At 47.2% G+C, this 17,953-nt stretch overlaps 1 pseudogene; it reads left to right on the top strand.

Moving 5' to 3' along the window:
- The first annotated feature begins 206 nt into the window (after positions 1 to 206).
- On the top strand, positions 207 to 17,246 carry LOC123729127 (polymeric immunoglobulin receptor-like; annotated as a pseudogene).
- Positions 17,247 to 17,953: the final 707 nt, after the last annotated feature.

Here is a 17,953-nt window from a genome sequence, read left to right as displayed (position 1 = left end):
TCCACTAACTGAAGTTAACTGTAAGGATTTTTTTCCCTGGTGTCAAATTAACACTGGACAGAAAGACTCATGCGATGGCCAAATTGCAGAGGAGGAACTTCTTGGTGCAATGCAGCCTTTAGGCTAATGAAACCTCCAGGGCTGGTTTGCATACCAGTTGAGATATATCAACCTTTTTTCTATGTACTCAAAGTTCCATGATTAGTATGGACCAGGACCCAGGACCCAGGAGATCGGTATACAGATCCAGTCCACCTAAAACACTGGAGGCCTCTTACACTTCAGTGTTGTGATGCAAAAATCCTAGATAAATGCATAGCGCAAAGAATTAAAAAGGTGTTATTCATCCTGATTTGTAACGCCAGACACTGGTAGTCAAGAAGCAAGTACAGGGAGTGAATATTTAATAGATAAACAGACATGAAAAAACAGGAACAGATTCTGGACAGGAGAAACAAAACAACATCAATGCTGACACAGGAATAAAACTGATGAAGTGACAAATATAGGGAATTAATTAAGAAGGTGGTTGAGTCCAGGTGAGTTTGATGAGGCGCTGGTGCGTGTAATGACGGTGACAGGTCTGCGTAATAATGAGTGAACCGTTGACCTCGCACCGGAGAGGGGGAGCAGGTGTAGATGTGACATGATCAGACAGGTTTTTTTTTACATGGAAGATACAATGGAGATAATATAGTAAAGTACTTGAAACAACAGAACACTATGAAAAACCTAGGATGCCAGGTCTGGTATTCATAGAATAATTTGAAAAGGCTTTTGATAAAGTACGAATTGATTTATAAATTCCTGGACTATTTTAATTTTGGATAATCTCTTATACAATGGGTTAGAGTTATGAAATGCAACTCCAGGTGTAAAATTTATAAATAATGTCTACTTTTTAGAAAGTACTCAACTGTAAAGAGGAGCAAAAGAAGGTTGTTGTCACGTCCTGACCAGTGAAAAGGGTCATTTGCCACGGTGGAGTGGTCAGAGCGTGGCAGGGGGGTTGTTTTATGTGTGTTGGGGTGTTTGTTTGTTTCTGGGGGATGTGTTCTAGTTTGCATTTTCTATGTTTCGTTTTCCAGGTTTGACCGAGTATGGTTTCCAATCAGAGGCAGGTGTCTTTCGTTGTCTCTGATTGGAAGCCATACTTAGGCAGCCTGTTTTCCTTTGGGTTTTGTGGCTGGTTGTTTTCCGTATTAGTTTGGTTATTTTTCTAAGCGTTCTCTTTCATTAAAGGGAAGAATGAGCACTATACACGCTGCGCCTTGGTCTGTTCAAAACGACGCCTGTGACAGAACCACCCACCAAAAGAAGACCAAGCAGCGTGGGAGGAGGTACATCGAGTCGTGGACCTGGGAGGAAATCCTGGATGGGGCAGGACCGTGGACAAGGCCGGGAGAGTATCGCCACCAGCCGGAGGAGATAGAGGCAGCGAAGGCGGAACGGCGTTACTGGGAGGAACGGCTGGAACGGCAGGAGGAGGCTGAGAGGCAGCCCCCCCAAAAAATGTTGGGTGGCATACAGGTTAGTTTGTCTAGGTCAGAGGGGAGCCCTGACCTAACTTCCCGGGCGTACAGGAGAGAGCCGTGGAGCAAACCGGAGCCAAGAAAGGAGTCAAGCGCCGAGTTCAACGCGAGATTCCTGGAAATGGTGCTGGTGGAAAGGGCACTGCGGAGCGAGCGTGCAGAGGGGCGAGAAATGCATTACGGTGTAGTGCCCACTATCTCGCCCGTCCGCACGCACAGTCCGGTGCGGTCGGTACGGACTCCGCAGCATTGCCGTGCTAGAGTTGGCATTCAGCCAGGAAGGAGTGTGCCTGCTCAGCGCATCTGGCCGCCAGTGCGTCTCCTCGGCCCGGTTTATCCTGCGCCTGCTCTACGCACGGCAGCCCTCATTTCCCAGCACAGCCCAGTTCGCCCTGTGCCAGCGCTCTGCCCGTGCCGGGCTACAGTGACCATCCAGCCAGGACGGAGTGTGCCAGCCCTGAGCTCCAGACCTCCGGTGCGCCTCCACGGCCCAGTGTGCCCTGTGCCTGCTCTGCGCACCCAGTCTCCTGTGCGTCTCCCCAGTCAGGTGAGACCGGTTCCAGCTCCCCGTAGGAAGCCTCCAGCAATGATCAACGGTCCGAAGCCTCCAGCGATAATCCAGGGCATGAAGCCTCCAGTGATCATCCATGGCCCGGAGCCTGTAGGGATGATCCATGGCACAAAGCCTCCAGTGATAACCCATGGCCCAGAGCCTCCAGTGATGATCCATGGCACAAAGCCTCCAGTGATGATCCATGGCGCGGAACCAGTAGTGATGATCCATGGCAAGGAACCTACGGCGACGCTCCTCAGCCCGGAGCCTCCAGCGACGCTCCTCAGCCCGGAGCCTCCATTGACGCTCCTCAGCCCGGAGCCTCCATTGACGCTCCTCAGCCCGGAGCCTCCAGCAAAGCTCCTCAGCCCGGAGCCTCCAGCAAAGCTCCTCAGCCCGGAGCCATCAGCAATGCCCCTCAACCCGGAGCCTCCAGCAATGCCCCTCAGCCCCGGGCCTCCAGCGACGCCTCTCAGCCCGGGTCCTCCAGCGACGGTCTGCAGCCCGGGCCCTCCAGCGACGGTCTGCAGCCCAGAGTCTTCAGCGACGGTCTGCAGCCCATAGTCTTCAGCGACGATCTGCAGCCCAGAGACTTCAGCGACGGTCTGCAGCCCAGAGTCTTCAGCGACGGTCGGCAGCCCAGAGTCTTCAGCGACGGTCGGCAGCCCAGAGTCTTCAGCGACGGTCGGCAGCCCAGAGTCTTCAGCGACGGTCGGCAGCCCAGAGTCTTCAGCGACGGTCGGCAGCCCAGAGTCTTCAGCGACGGTCGGCAGCCCAGAGTCTTCAGTGGCGGTCTGCAGCCCAGAGCCTCCAGCGGTGGTCGGCAGTGCAGAACGGGGGCTACGCTGGAGCCAGAGCCACCTCCATAGCTGGAGGATTGGCGGAAGGGCTAGGGTGCTGCACAGGAACCGTCGTAGACGGTGGCCACCCTCCCTTCCCTCCCTTTAGGTTTGGGGTTGTTTTTGTGGGGTTGTTGTTTGAGGTGCAGTCGAGGTCTGCACCTTCGGGGGGGGGGGGGTACTGTCATGTCCTGACCAGTGAAAAGGGTCATTTGCCATGGTGGTGTGGTCAGAGCGTGGCAGGGGGGTTGTTTGTGTGTTGGGGTTTGTTTGTTTCTGGGGGATGTGTTCTAGTTTGCATTTTCTATGTTTCGTTTTCCAGGTTTGGCCGAGTATGGTTTCCAATCAGAGGCAGTCGTTTTTCGTTGTCTCTGATTGGAAGCCATACTTAGGCAGCCTGTTTTCCTTTGGGTTTTGTGAGTGGTTGTTTTCCGTATTAGTCTGTGTACCTTACGGAACTGTTTTGTCGTTTGGTTATTTTTCTGTTTAAGTGTTCTCTTTCATTAAAAGGAAGGATGAGCACTATACACGCTGCGCCTTGGTCTGTTCAAAATGACGCCTGTGACAGTTGTCCACTGTCGGTGTATCTATGTATTATGGCAATCGAAATGTTAGCTATTATTAAAATAAAACAGAGGAACTAGAAATCAAGGCCTTAAAAACAACGGTATAAGTTTACAACGATGAGTCAAGTTTCCTCTTAAATACATAATTTGGATCCCTGCACAGCCTCACAGAGGATCTAGATCATTTTTTTTAACCTCTGGATTACAACCAAACTATGATAAGTGTACTGTTATTCATATCCCAAAATAAATAATTGAATGCCTGATGAATTCCTTATAATATCCCAGTTTACCTACTTACTTATGGCCCTGCCTACGCCAAACGATATGTTTTTAAAATTATATGAACAAAAACCTATTTCACTTTATTTGGAATGGCAAGATTAAATTAAACGTGCTTATTTATATAATAAACGTGAGTTCGGAGGGCTAAAATGATTAAAGCGTTAAATCTCTCACTAAAGCATCAGTCATACAAAACTTATACTTATAGCTGAACTGGTTCTCAAGTAGATTAGTAAGAATGGCTCACCCATTGTTGAAAATGGACTTTTCCCCTTTATCCAGACTACAACCTCTCACTTTCAGTTAATTCAGTTAAAAATATTGCCCTTTCTAAAACAAACCATACAACGCTGGTTGCAATTCCAGATTCATCCTCCAGAAAAGACAGAACAAATATTTTAAGAAATATTATCGTTAAACTCAAATATACTAATTAATAGAGAAAAAGAATACTTTGTTTATGGAATAAATTAATTATCTTTATTAATGAAATTATGAATAGGAATGGTGGAGATATGTCACACATGCAGCTAACAAAAATATACAACTGATTACAGCATTACTGCAAAAATGGAAGAGGCAAGTGGAAGGGGGAGAAGATAGGCATCCTATTCCATGGAAGAAGGCTTATTCCCAAACAGAAGTGATACACAAAACAACTCTTGATTCAAAACTTAAACTTTAAACTATTCTACAAAATTCTTGCCAGCTAATGAATGTTATGTATATGGGGCATACAATCATCTCATATCTGCAGATTTTGCTGCAAAGAGACAGAATCATAAGATCACTTATTCTGGTATTGCCGCTATGAAGGTGGTTTCTGGTCACAGGTTCAGGAGTGGCTGAAAAATCACAACATTTACCTGAAACTAATCCAACAGGTAGGACTGTTGGAAGATTTGGATGGGAGCTTGTCTTATCAATAACACTTCATATATTATATGTGCAGTAGTCCAGATGGAATGTGACCTTTCTGCTGTGAGAATTTGCTTGCATTCCAATCTGAGGTGTTCTCTGTTGTGTCTACAGGTGCTTATCGTGTGTCTGTGAAGACAGGAGGCTCCATCACCATCCCATGTCTCTATGATCTGAAATACAAAACACATGTGAAATACTTGTGTAAAGTTGGTCACTAGCAAATATGCTCCCCTAACGTACAAACTGACCCTTTCAAGAGCACAGATAAGGCCTCAATCTCTGATGACATCAACAAGCAAACCTTCACTGTGACCATGACTGATCTGGAGCCAGTGGACTCTGGACGTTACTGGTGTGCTGTGGAGATCAATGGTGGATAATATGTCATGATAGAAAGAATCCAACTATCTGTCACTCCAGGTAAGATCCTTGCAACTCTTCCATATGATTACATGACTGGTGTTCTGGTTTCATTTACTGATATCACTATTATTGTTGAAGTTGACATGAGGAATGTTGGTATATGTCTACTTTCTGTTCTCTATACATCATATCATCATTATGATATTCGCGGTCAGTTGTTACAAAAAAACACTTGATCACTCAGGACCTTCTTTGGTGTCTGTTCCTCTGTGTTCAGGTACTCCAGAACTCTATGTTGACCAACAGGAGGTGAATGGAGTTGAAGGAGGGAGTGTCATTGTAAAATGTTACTATAGTGACACTGGAAATAGGAAGTGGTGGTGCAGGATTGGTGTCAATGGTTCCTGTGTGGAGAGGAATTCTGTGACTATAGTGACCAGACAGCAGACCACTGATGCCACCAGAGGAAATGTCTTAACGGTGACTATGAGTGGACTGAAGATGGAAAACACTGGCTGGTACAGGTGTGAAGTGGGAAACCTTAGGATGCCTGTTCACATCACTGTCAGACGACAAAACCACCACACAAAGTACCTCCACTATGACCAGTGAGTAGAGAGCGATTAGATACTGTAGAATTAACTATTAACCTGGTTTTATCCAGTCTTGCTGGCTGATCATCTAAAATAAATTGATAGTAACCTGATTTAAAGCTTTTGGGAATATTTAGTGGTCCTACCATTGGTTTGAAGTCAGCAGTGCTAATAGTAAGTTAAAATCCACATGTTGGGGAAAATGAAATAAGCTGGACAAGAAGGTCCTATCTTAGCCACAATGTCTTGTACCAGTTCAGTCTACCCTGTGTCTCTCTGGTACACCAGTCATAATACCATTGTTGTTTTTACCTCACAGCAACCCAAGCTCCAACCACTGAACAATCCTCTTTCTCTCCAGCTGCTGAGCCTGTTCAGACAGACAACACAGTCCAAGGACCTGAGGGGGACAAGGAGAAGGACATCATGAGGTAATTATCACTCATTCAGCTGTATTTCACAGTTACTCTTCCAAATGGATGACAATAGAAATATGAAGAAAGGTACAATTTTCTGTTTATTGCACTAGAGTTTAGAGCACAAAAACACCCTCCTTAAACGTTTTCACACCGAGTATAGGCCAACACACTTCCTCAGACTCTGTTATAGAGACATTTAACATCATAGAGACAGAGACATTTACCACTTCCTCATACCTCTGTGGTTTGCAGAAGTAGCAGCATTCTATTCTTAGATGGTCAAGTTCTGAACATATGTTTCCATTTTGTCATTGTAGCACAAAAAACATAATTAAAAAATAATAATAATCTATTTTTCTGTGATGTTTTATGTACTGTATTTTACAATGTGATTGTAAGGCTTGGGTGTCATGCTGGCGAGGAATCAAATGCAGGAAGCAGTGATACAGGGTAGTGGCTTTAACCTGTTGGGTCTAGGGGGCAGCATTTGCACGTCTGGATAAAAAAAATGTACCCGATTTAATCTGGTTACTAATCCTACCCAGTAACTAGAATATGCATATACTTATTATATATGGATAGAAAACACTCTAAAGTTTCCAAAACTGTTTGAATGGTGTCTGTGAGTATAACAGAACTCATTTGGCAGGCAAAACCCTGAGACATTTTCTGACAGGAAGTGGATACCTGATGTGTTGTATTGACTTTAAACCTATCCCATTGAAAAACACAGGGGTTTAGGAATATTTTGGCACTTCCTATTGCTTCCACTAGATGTCACCAGCCTTTACAAAGTGTTTTGAGTCTTCTGGAGGGAGATCTGACCGAACAAGAGCCATGGAACGATGATGTCCCATTAGACACCTGGCGCGCTAGTTCATGTTGGGTACCCTCGTTCCAATACGTTATAAAAGAGTATGCATTCGTCCACCTTGAATATTATTCATGTTCTGGTTAAAAAAGGCCCTAATGATTTATGCTATACAACGTTTGACATGTTTGAACGAACGGAAATATATTTTTTCCCCTCGTTCATGACGAGAAGTCCGGCTGGCTTACATCATGTGCTAACGAGACAGAGATTTTTGGACATAAATGATGAGCTTTTTTGAACAAAACTACATTCGTTATGGACCTGTGATACCTGGAAGTGACATCTGATGAAGAGAATCAAAGGTAATGGATTATTTACATAGTATTTTCGATTTTAGATCTCCCCAACATGACGTCTGGTCTGTATCGCAACGCGTATTTTTCTGGGCGCAGTGCTCAGATTATTGCAAAGTGTGATTTCCCAGTAAGGTTATTTTTAAATCTGGCAAGTTGATTGCGTTCAAGAGATGTAAATCTATAATTCTTTAAATGACAATATAATATTTTACCAATGTTTTCTAATTTTAATTATTTAATTTGTGACGCTGACTTGACTGCCGGTTATTGGAGGGAAACGATTTCCTCAACATCAATGCCATAGTAAAACGCTGTTTTTGGATATAAATATGAACTTGATAGAACTAAAAATGCATGCATTGTCTAACATAATGTCCTAGGAGTGTCATCTGATGGAGATTGTAAAAGGTTAGTGCATCATTTTAGCTGGTTTTATGGTTTTGGTGACCCTGTCTTTGACTTGACAAAACATTACACACAACTCTTGTAAATGTACTGTCCTAACATACTCTAAATTTATGCTTTCGCCGTAAAACCTTTTTGAAATCGTAAAACGTGGTTAGATTAAGGAGATGTTTATCTTTCAAATGGTGTAACATAGTTGTATTTTTGAAAAATTTGAATTTTGACATTTATTTGGATTCAAATTTGCCGCTCTTGAAATGCACCTGCTGTTGATGGAGTGCACCACGGGTGGCACGCTAGCGTCCCACCTAGCCCCAAGAGGTTAATGAGCACAACGGCTAAAACACAAGCCACACCAAACAGCGATCAGAGCGCACACAAAACAAAGTGCCCCAAACACAGGGGACAAAACACTGTTGGCGCAAACACACGCACTAATGCAAAATACAAAATCAGCGTGTCACCAAGCACAGCATACAGAGAAACAATCCGGCACAAAGAGCAGGCGGGTCAACTAGCTAATATAGCCCCGCTAATCAACCCAACTAAGGACAGGTGCAAACAATAACAGAAAGGGGAAAACAAAAAGGAATCAGTGGCAGCTAGTAGGCCCGGTGACGACAACCGCCGAGCGCCACCCGAGCAGGAGGGGGCACCACCTTCGGTGGGAGTCGTGACAGTACCCACCCCCTGACGCGCGGCTCCTGCCGCGCGCGGACACCGGCCTCGAGGGCGACCCGGAGGGCGATCCGGGCGGAGGCGATGGAAATCCTTCAACATGGATGGGTCCAAGACATCCTCCGCCGGCACCCAGCACCTCTTCTCCGGACCGTACCCCTCCCAGTCCACGAGGTACTGCAGGCCCCTCACCCGGCGTCTCGAGTCCAGAATGGCCCGTATGCTGTACGCCGGGGAACCCCCGATGTCCAGAGGGGGCGGAGGGACCTCCGGCACCTCACCTTCCTGTAGGGGACCAGCTACCACCGGCCTGAGGAGAGACACATGAAACGAGGGGTTAATACGGTAATAGGATGGGATTTGTAACCGATAACACATCTCGTTTATCCTCCTCAGGACTTTGAAGGGCCCCACACACTGCGGCCCCAGCTTCCGGCAGGGCAAGCGGAGGGGCAGGTTCCGGGTCGAGAGCCAGACCCTGTCCCCCGGTACGAACACGGGTGCCTCACTGCGGTGGCGGTCAGCACTCCTCTTCTGCCGTCCACTGGTTTCCTTCAGGGATTCCTGGACGGCTCTCCAGGTCTCCTTGGAGCGCTGTACCCATTCCTCCACCGCAGGAGCCTCGGTCTGGCTCTGGTGCCATGGTGCCAGGACCGGCTGGTAACCCAAAACACACTGAAAGGGTGACAGGTTAGTAGAGGAGTGACGAAGTGAGTTCTGGGCTAACTCCGCCCAAGGAATGTACCTCGCCCACTCCCCTGGCCGGTCCTGGCAATAAGACCTCAGAAACCTTCCCACCTCCTGGTTCACCCTCTCCGCCTGCCCATTACTCTCGGGGTGATAACCGGAGGTCAAACTGACCGAGACCCCCAGCCGCTCCATAAACGGATCCTGGATGTGAACTGGGAACCTCGATCAGAGACAATGTCCTCCGGCACTCCGTAGTGCCGGAAGACGTGGGTAAATAAGGCCTCCACAGTCTGCAGGGCCGTAGGGAGACCGGGCAACGGGAGGAGACGGCAGGACTTTGACAACTGATCCACAACCACCAGGATCGTAGTGCTCCCCTGAGACGGGGGGAGATCTGTCAGGAAGTCTACTGACAGGTGCGACCATAGCCATTGTGGAACGGGGGGGGTGCCACCAGCCTAGACGCTGGAATGATGGGAGTCGGATCGATGGGCCGGTCCTCAGTGTCATAAAGACGGGAGAGCGCGTCGGCCCTCGTGTTCAGGGAGCCTGGTCTATAGGAAATCGTGAACCTAAACCGGGCGAAGAACATGGCCCACCTTGCCTGACGCGGATTCAGTCTCCTAGCTGCCCGGATATACTCAAGATTCCGATGGTCGGTCCAGATGAGAAAGGGGTGCTTAGCCCCCTCAAGCCAGTGTCGCCACACCCTCAAGGCTTTTACTACTGCTAGCAACTCCCTGTCCCCCACATCATAGTTACGCTCCGCCGAACTGAGCTTCTTCGAAAAGAAAGCATAGGGGCGGAGTTTCAGTGGCGTACCCGAGCGCTGTAATAGCATGGCACCCACCCTAGCCTCGGATGCGTCCACCTCCACTATGAATGCTAGAGATGGGTCCGGGTGCGCCAACACGGGTGCTTCGGTGAACAGCACCTTCAACCTCTTGGCCCCCCCCTTCAGCAGTGAGGTAATGGGAGCCCCTACCTGGCCAAAACCCCGGATAAACCTCCGGTAGTAATTGGCAAACCCTAAGAACCGCTGCACCTCCTTCACCGTGGTTGGAGTCGGCCAATTACGCACGGCCTTAACGCGGTCACACTCCATCACCACCCCCGTGGTGGAAATGCGATAACCCAGGAAGGAGAGGGCTCGTTTGGAGAACACACACTTCTCAGCCTTGACGTATAGGTCATGCTCCAGCAGTCTCCCAAGCACCTTGCTTACCAGGGACACATGCGCGGCGCGGGTGGCAAAATATATCAGAATATCATCGATATAAACAATCACGCCCTGCCCGTGCAGGTCCCTGAGAATCTCGTCTACAAAGGATTGAAAGACGGCTGGAGCATTCTTTAACCCATACGGCATGACGAGGTACTCATAATGGCCCGATGTGGTACTAAATGCGGTTTTCCACTCGTCTCCATCCTTAATACGCACCAGGTTATATGCGCTCCTGAGATCCAGTTTTGTGAAGAATTTTGCTCCGTGAAATGATTCCACCGCCGTAGCGATGAGAGGTAGCGGGTAACTAAATCCCACCGTGATAGCATTTAAACCTCTGTAATCAATGCACGGACGCAGACCTCCCTCCTTTTTCTTCACAAAAAAGAAACTCGAGGAGGCGGGTGAGATGGAGGGCCGAATGTACCCCTGTCCCAGAGATTCCGTGACATATGTCTCCATAGCCACCGTCTCCTCCTGTGAGAAGGGGTACACGTGACTATTGGGAAGCGCAGAGTTAACCTGGAGATCTATCGCACAATCCCCCTGTCGATGAGGTGGTAATTTGGTCGCCCTCTTTTTCCAAAAAGCGATTGCCAAATCGGCGTATTCAGGGGGAATGCGCACGGTGGACACCTGGTCTGGACTCTCCACCGACGTGGCACCTTTGGAAACTCCTGAACACTCCTCGGACCACCCCTGGAGAACTCCCTGTTTCCACGAAATCCGGGGATTGTGATCAGCCAGCCAGGGGACCCCCAGCACCACTGGAAACGCTGGCGAATCGATAAGAAATAAAGTAATCCGTTCCTTATGATTCCCCTGCGTTACCATGTCCAGTGGAACCGTAGACTCCCTGACTAGCCCTGACCCTAATGGACGGCTATCTAGGGAGTGCACGGGGAAGGGGGAATCTATCGGCACTCGCGGAATGCCCAGCTTAACCTGTTATGGCTAGGGGGCAGTATTTTCACGGCTGGATAAAAAACGTACCCGATTTAATCTGGTTACCACTCCTACCCAGTAACTAGAATATGCATATACTTATTACATATGGATAGAAAACACCCTAAAGTTTCTAAAACTGTTTGAATGGTGTCTGTGAGTATAACAGAACTCATTTGGCAGGCAAAAATGTGAGAAGGTTTCATTCAGGAAGTGGCCTGTCTGACAAGGTGTCGTTCTTCTTGTCTCTGTTTATTGAAGAGTGAGGATCTTAGCTGTCCCGTGACACTTCCTACGGCTGCCATAGGGTCTCAGAAGGCGGTAAAAAGCTGAATCGTGGCTTTGCAGGCTCTGGCTGAAAAAAAGTAGCGCGTTTGGGTAGTGGCTGGTTACAGTACTGTGAGACTCAGGCTCGTGCCCGCGTCGACCGAAAGCTTTGTTTACTTTCCTCTGTTTAGCTAAAAGGAGATTCCCGGTCGGAATATTATCGCTTTTTTACGAGAAAAATGGCATAAAAATTGATTTTAAACAGCGGTTGACATGCTTCGAAGTACGGTAATGGAATATTTAGATTTTTTTTGTCACGAATTTTTTGTCCTCTATGCACTCGATATGTCCGATTTTAAAATAGCTTTTTGGTGAAAGCACATTTTGCAATATTCAAAGTACATAGAACAGGCATCACGGGCTCGCTATTTAGACACCCGGCAAGTTTAGCACTCACCATAATCATATTTACTATTATAAAAGTTTGATTACCTGTTGTTGTCTTCGTCAGAATGCACACCCAGGACTGCTACTTCAATAACAAATGTTGGTTTGGTCCAAAATAATCCATCGTTATATTCGAATAGCGGCGTTTTGTTCGTGCGTTCCAGACACTATCCGAAATAGTAAAGAAGTGTCACGCGCATGGCGCAATTCGTGACAATAAAATTCTAAATATTCCATTACCGTACTTCGAAGCATGTCAACCGCTGTTTAAAATCAATTTTTACGACATTTTTCTCGTAGAAAAGCGATAATATTCCGACAGGGAATCTCCTTTTCGGCAAACAGAGGAAAAAATCCCAAAGGCGGGGGCGGTCGGGGTCACGCGCATAAGCCCGTGTCCCTTGATCGGCCACTTGAGAAAGGCGATAATGTGTTTCAGCCTGGGGCTGGAATGACGACATTCTGTTTTTTCCCGGGCTCTGAGTGCCTATGGACGACGTGGGAAGTGTCACGTTAGAGCAGAGATCCTTAGTAAATGATAGAGATGGAAAAGAAGTTCAAGAAATGGTCAGACAGGCCACTTCCTGTAAAGGAATCTCTCAGGTTTTGACCTGCCATTTGAGTTCTGTTATACTCACAGACACCATTCAAACAGTTTTAGAAAATGTAGGGTGTTTTCTATCCATATGTAATAAGTATATGCATATTCTAGTTACTGGGTAGGAGTGGTAACCAGATTAAATCGGGTATGTTTTTTATCCAGCCGTGTCAATACTGCCCCCTAGCCCTAACAGTTTAAAATAATTGTTATGCTTTTTGTGAACGTTTATCGTGAGTAATTTAGTAAATTCTTAGTGAATTCGCCGGAAGTTTGCGGGGGGTATGCTAGTTCTGAACGTCACATGCTAATGTAAAAAGCTGGTTTTTGATATAAATATGAACTTGATTGAACAAAACATGCATGTATTGTATAACATAATGTCCTAGGGTTGTCATCTGATGAAGATCATCAAAGGTTAGTGCTGCATTTAGCTGTCTTCTGGGTTTTTGTGACATTATATGCTAGCTTGAAAAATGGGTGTCTGATTATTTCTGGCTTGGTACTCTGCTGACATAATCTAATGTTTTGCTTTCGTTGTAAAGCCTTTTTGAAATCGGACAGTGTGGTTAGATAAAGGAGAGTCTTATCTTTAAAATGCTGTGAAATAGTCATATTTTTGAAAAATTGAAGTTTTTGTATTTTTGAGGAATTTGTAATTCGCGCCACGCCTATCATTGGATATTGGAGCAGGTGTTCCGCTAGCGGAACGTCTAGATGTAAGAGGTTATTAATGGTGAGTCCGCGATCCATAAAGTTCCCAGCTGCGCCTGAATCGACTAGCGCCCCATGCTGGGAAGAGGGAGAAAAATCAGAAAACAAAATTAATAACAACATGTGACCAACAGAGGGTTCTGGGTGAGTTTGGTGTTGACTCACCTGGGGTGACCGAGAATTGTTCTGCCTGCCCTCTCGACTCCCAGACTGACTCCTCCAGCACCGGTCGGCCGTGTGTCTTCTCCGACCACAGCTGGTGCAGGAGGAGCCACATCCTCCGGTGCCCCTTGGCACAGCCCCCCCTAACTCCATAGGAGTAGGGGCGGGGGTTCACGGAGGTGGAACGGACAGGACCCTTTCCGAACGCCCGTGGGCAGCCAGCAGATTGTCCAGTCGGATAGACATGTCGATGAGCTCATCGAGAGAAAGAGCGGTGTTCCGACAGGCTAGCTCCCTGCGGACGTCCGCCCGGAGACTACACCGGTAATGGTCTATCAGGGCCCTGTCGTTCCACCCTGCCCCAGCAGCCAAGGCCCTGAACTCCAGCGCGAAGTCCTACGTGCTCCTCGTCTCCTGCCTGAGGTGGAACAGCCGCTCACCCGCCGCTCTTCCTTCCGGAGGGTGATCGAACACGGCCCGAAAGCGGCGGGTGAACTCTGGATAGTGGTACCTCGCCGAGTCCGGACCATTCCAGACTGCATTGGCCCACTCCAGAGCTCGGCCCGTCAGGCAGGAAACAAGGGCACTCACGCTCTCCTCTCCCGAGGGAGCAGGTCTGACGGTGGCCAGGTACAGCTTGAGCTGGAGCAGAAATCCCTGGAACCCAGTCGACGCTCCATCATACTCCCTCAGGAGCGCCAGATGAAGCGCGCCAGAGCCAGACGCAGTGGGAGGCGGAGGTGGAGAGAGGAGACCACTCCTCTCCCATCGGTCCATCCTCTCCATCATTTGATCCATCGCGGATCCGATTCGGTGGAGGACTGATGTATGCTGGAGCACGCGTTCCTCCATCGAAGGAAGGGGGTTGTCAGCTGCTCCTGCAGACTCCATAGTGGTGCGGGATTCTGTAAGGCTTGGGTGTCGTGCTGGCGAGGAATCAAATGCAGGAAGCAGCGATACAGGGTAGTGGCTTTAATGAGCACAACGGCTAAAACACAAGCCACCCCAAACAGCGATCAGAGCGCACACAAAACAAAGTTCCCCAAACACAGGGGACAAAACACTGTTGGCGCAATCACACGCACTAATGCAAAATACAAAATCAGCGAGTCACCAACCACAGCATACAGAGAAACAATCCCGCACAAAGAGCAGGCGGGTCAACTAGCTAATATAGCCCTGCTAATCAACCCAACTAAGGACAGGTGCAAACAATAACAGAAAGGGGAAAACAAAAAGAAATCAGTGGCAGCTAGTAGGCCCGGTGACGACGACCGCCGAGCGCCACACGAGCAGGAGGGGGCGCCACCTTCGGTGGGAGTAGTGACAATGATGGTCTTCCACCATCAGTTCCATAGATCTAAAATTCCTACTGATTCCTCTGGGCATGTTGTTGGTGGTGATATCTGGTGTCCTAGTCACATGGAAGATGTGGAGAAAGCATAGTAAGTATTCATTCTATAATAACTGTAATGAAAAATTGATATGTTTATTTTGGAGATTTTTTCAAGAGACAATCAATATTTTCCTCGAAGACAACTGTATTAGCCTATGTTTGATTTTTTATTTATTTTATTTATTTCACCTTTATTTAGCCAGGTAGGCCAGTTGAGAACAAGTTCTCATTTACAACTCTGACCTGGCCAAAATAAAGCAAAGCAGTGCGACAAAACAACACAGAGTTACACATGGGATAAACAAACATACAGGATGTGCAAGTGGAAATTCTGGTGTGCGAAAGAGCAGAAAAACAAAAATAAATATGGGGATGAGGTAGGTAGTTGTTTGGACGGGCTATTTACAGATGGGCTGTGTACAGCTGCAGCGATTGGTAAGATGCTCTGACAGCTGACGCTTAAAGCTAGTGAGGGAGATATAAGTCTCAAACTTCAGTGATTTTTGTAATTCGTTCCTTTCATTGGCAGCAGAGAACTGGAAGGAAAGGTGGCCAAATTAGGTGTTGGCCTTGGGGAAGACCAGTGAAATATACCTGCTGGAGCGCGTGCTACGAATGGGTGGTGCTATGGTGACCAGTGAGCTGAGATAAGGCAGGGCTTTACCTAGCAAAGACTTATAGATAACCTGGAGCCAGTGGGTTTGGAGACGAATATGTAGCGAGGACCAGCCAACGAGAGCATAGAGGTCGCAGTGGTGGGTAGTGTATGGGGCTTTGGTTGTAAAACGGATGGCACTGTGATAGACTATATCCAGTTTGCTGAGTAGAGTGTTGGGGGCAATTTTGTAATTACATCGCCAAAGTCAAGGATTGGTCGGATTGTCAGTTTTACGAGGGTATGTTTGGCGGCATGAGTGAAGGAGGCTTTGTTGCGAAATAGGAAGCCGATTCTAGATTTAATTTTGGATTGGAGATGCCTAATGTGAGCCTGGAAGGAGAGTTTACAATCTAACCAGACACCTAGGTATTTGTAGTTGTCCACATATTCTAGGTCAGAACTGTTCACAGTAGTGATGCTAGTTAGGCGGGCGGGTGAGGGCAGCGATCGTTTGAAGAGCATGCACTTAGTTTTACTGGCATTTAAAAGCAGTTGGAGGCCACAGAAGGAGTGGTGTATGGCGTTGAAGCTCGTTTGGAGGTTTGTTAGCACAGTGTCCAAAGAAGGGCCAGATGTATACAGAATGGTGTCGTCTGCGTAGAGATGGATCAGAGAATCACCAGCAGCAATAGCGACATCATTGATATACACAGAGAAAAATACTCTGTGTATATCAAAACCCTGTGGCACCCCCATAGAGACTGCCAGAGGTCCGGACAACAGGCCCTCCGATTTGACACACTAAACTCTATCTGAGAAGTAGTTGGTGAACCAGGCGAGGCTGTCATTTGAGAAACCAAGGCTATTGATTCTGCCGATAAGAATGTGGTGATTGACAGAGTCGAAAGCCCTGGCCAGGTCGATGAAGATGGCTGCATAGTACTGTCTTTTATCGATGGGGGTTATGATATCGTTTAGGTCCTTAATCTACAGATATTTCATCCACCCGTGCACGGTTTCGGTGTCTCTATGGAACGACAGAAAAAGATATTGAGATCCGGCTTCGAAGGACCAAGCTGTCACGAGAATTTTCAATCCCAAGGATAATAACTAACAATCAATAAGCTTTGACTAATCCCCAAGGTTTGTAAGACGCAGGGTTTAATAATAATTAGGCAAAGACTCAGCTCATGCAAAAGGTTTGTACAGTTTACTCACGAGAACGTTCTAAAGTCCACAATACAAAGACATGCCATTTTCTAACTCACTCCCTACTTACGCACATACCTCCACACAAACAATAGATCGCCTATGCACATACATACACACAAACAGCAGGTAGAACGATCCTTCTCCATGGTTCTCACCACTGTTCATCATTACCAAACTGGCAGTTCCATCCCCCCGAGATTAGAGGAACCTTGAAAGGACTCCCTGTCCTATCGTAAGTTTCTCAGAGTTCTAGCCAGGTCAGGTCATACACAGTTTAATTGTTCTCGGTATCTTCTTAGTCACACACACACACACACACAATTTCTCTCCCTCACATTTATCTACCAAACCTTATTGGACTTACATTTAGTACTTTACGTTCATTATACATGCTACATAAATTAATAATCACTAATAGTTACGTTCCAGGGTGGAATTCTTTAGTCATTACCTTTAAGCATATAAATTCCCTTATCACCTTCCCTCTATAAAAAAACACAGTCTCTGTTTTCTCATCTTCAAACTTGAAGCACCACCTGAGGGACCACTGCTCTACTTCACTAATCGCTTCTTGAACTCTTCTGGCTGTATGGGTAATATTTCTCCCTCTCTTCCACAGCAATTCATCATCCGCAAACAATGACCTCCCAATATCAGGTCTCACCTGAGAGAATACATCGTCAATCATAATAATCTAGGCAATCCAAGATGGCGTAGCAGTGATGTTTTGAATGTCTTGTCCCGTCCCTTGTATATATCATTTCTTTCTACGTATATATTATGTATATATTCTTTATCAAATTTTTCCATCTACGGACTGAAAATACTCTCCTGCAACCCGCCTCACTCAACGCGGTATGGATCTGCGATTTTATATACTTTAGTACCGTAACCCCCTTCAAGCTAGCCAGCTACTAGCAAGTTAGTACCCACCGATCCATCACGTCTGGTCTACCGACGTAACCGTCCGAGGGGGTTTCTGTCCCAAAGCAAGCACCAGTTAGCCTGGAGTTAGCCTTGAGCTAGGCTCATCTCCCGGCTAGCCGAAGAAATCCATCAGATAATCCATGGGCTTCAATACCTCTTTTGCCAATTGGCCTAGACCCTTTTCTGCCGACACGGAGCCCCGCCGATCCATCACGACTGGTCTGCCAACGTAACCGTCCGAGGGGGTTTCAACAGGCATTGCGATGTCCCCCTGAGGCCCATCTGCTTGCCTTCTGCTTGCCCTGGCCTGCTAGCTGTCTGAATCTCCGTACCTCCAGCTTGCCTAGCTACTCACTGGACCCTATGATTACTCGGCCACACATGCCTCTCCCTAATGTCTTATCTATTGCTGTTTTGGTTAGTACTTTTTGTCTTATTTCACTGTAGA

This window comes from Salmo salar, chromosome ssa01 (genome assembly GCF_905237065.1).
Source record: "Salmo salar chromosome ssa01, Ssal_v3.1, whole genome shotgun sequence".
Lineage (NCBI taxonomy): Eukaryota > Metazoa > Chordata > Actinopteri > Salmoniformes > Salmonidae > Salmo > Salmo salar.
The sequence above is the reverse complement of the archived record's forward strand: the minus strand, read 5'-3'. Positions and strand labels throughout refer to the sequence as shown.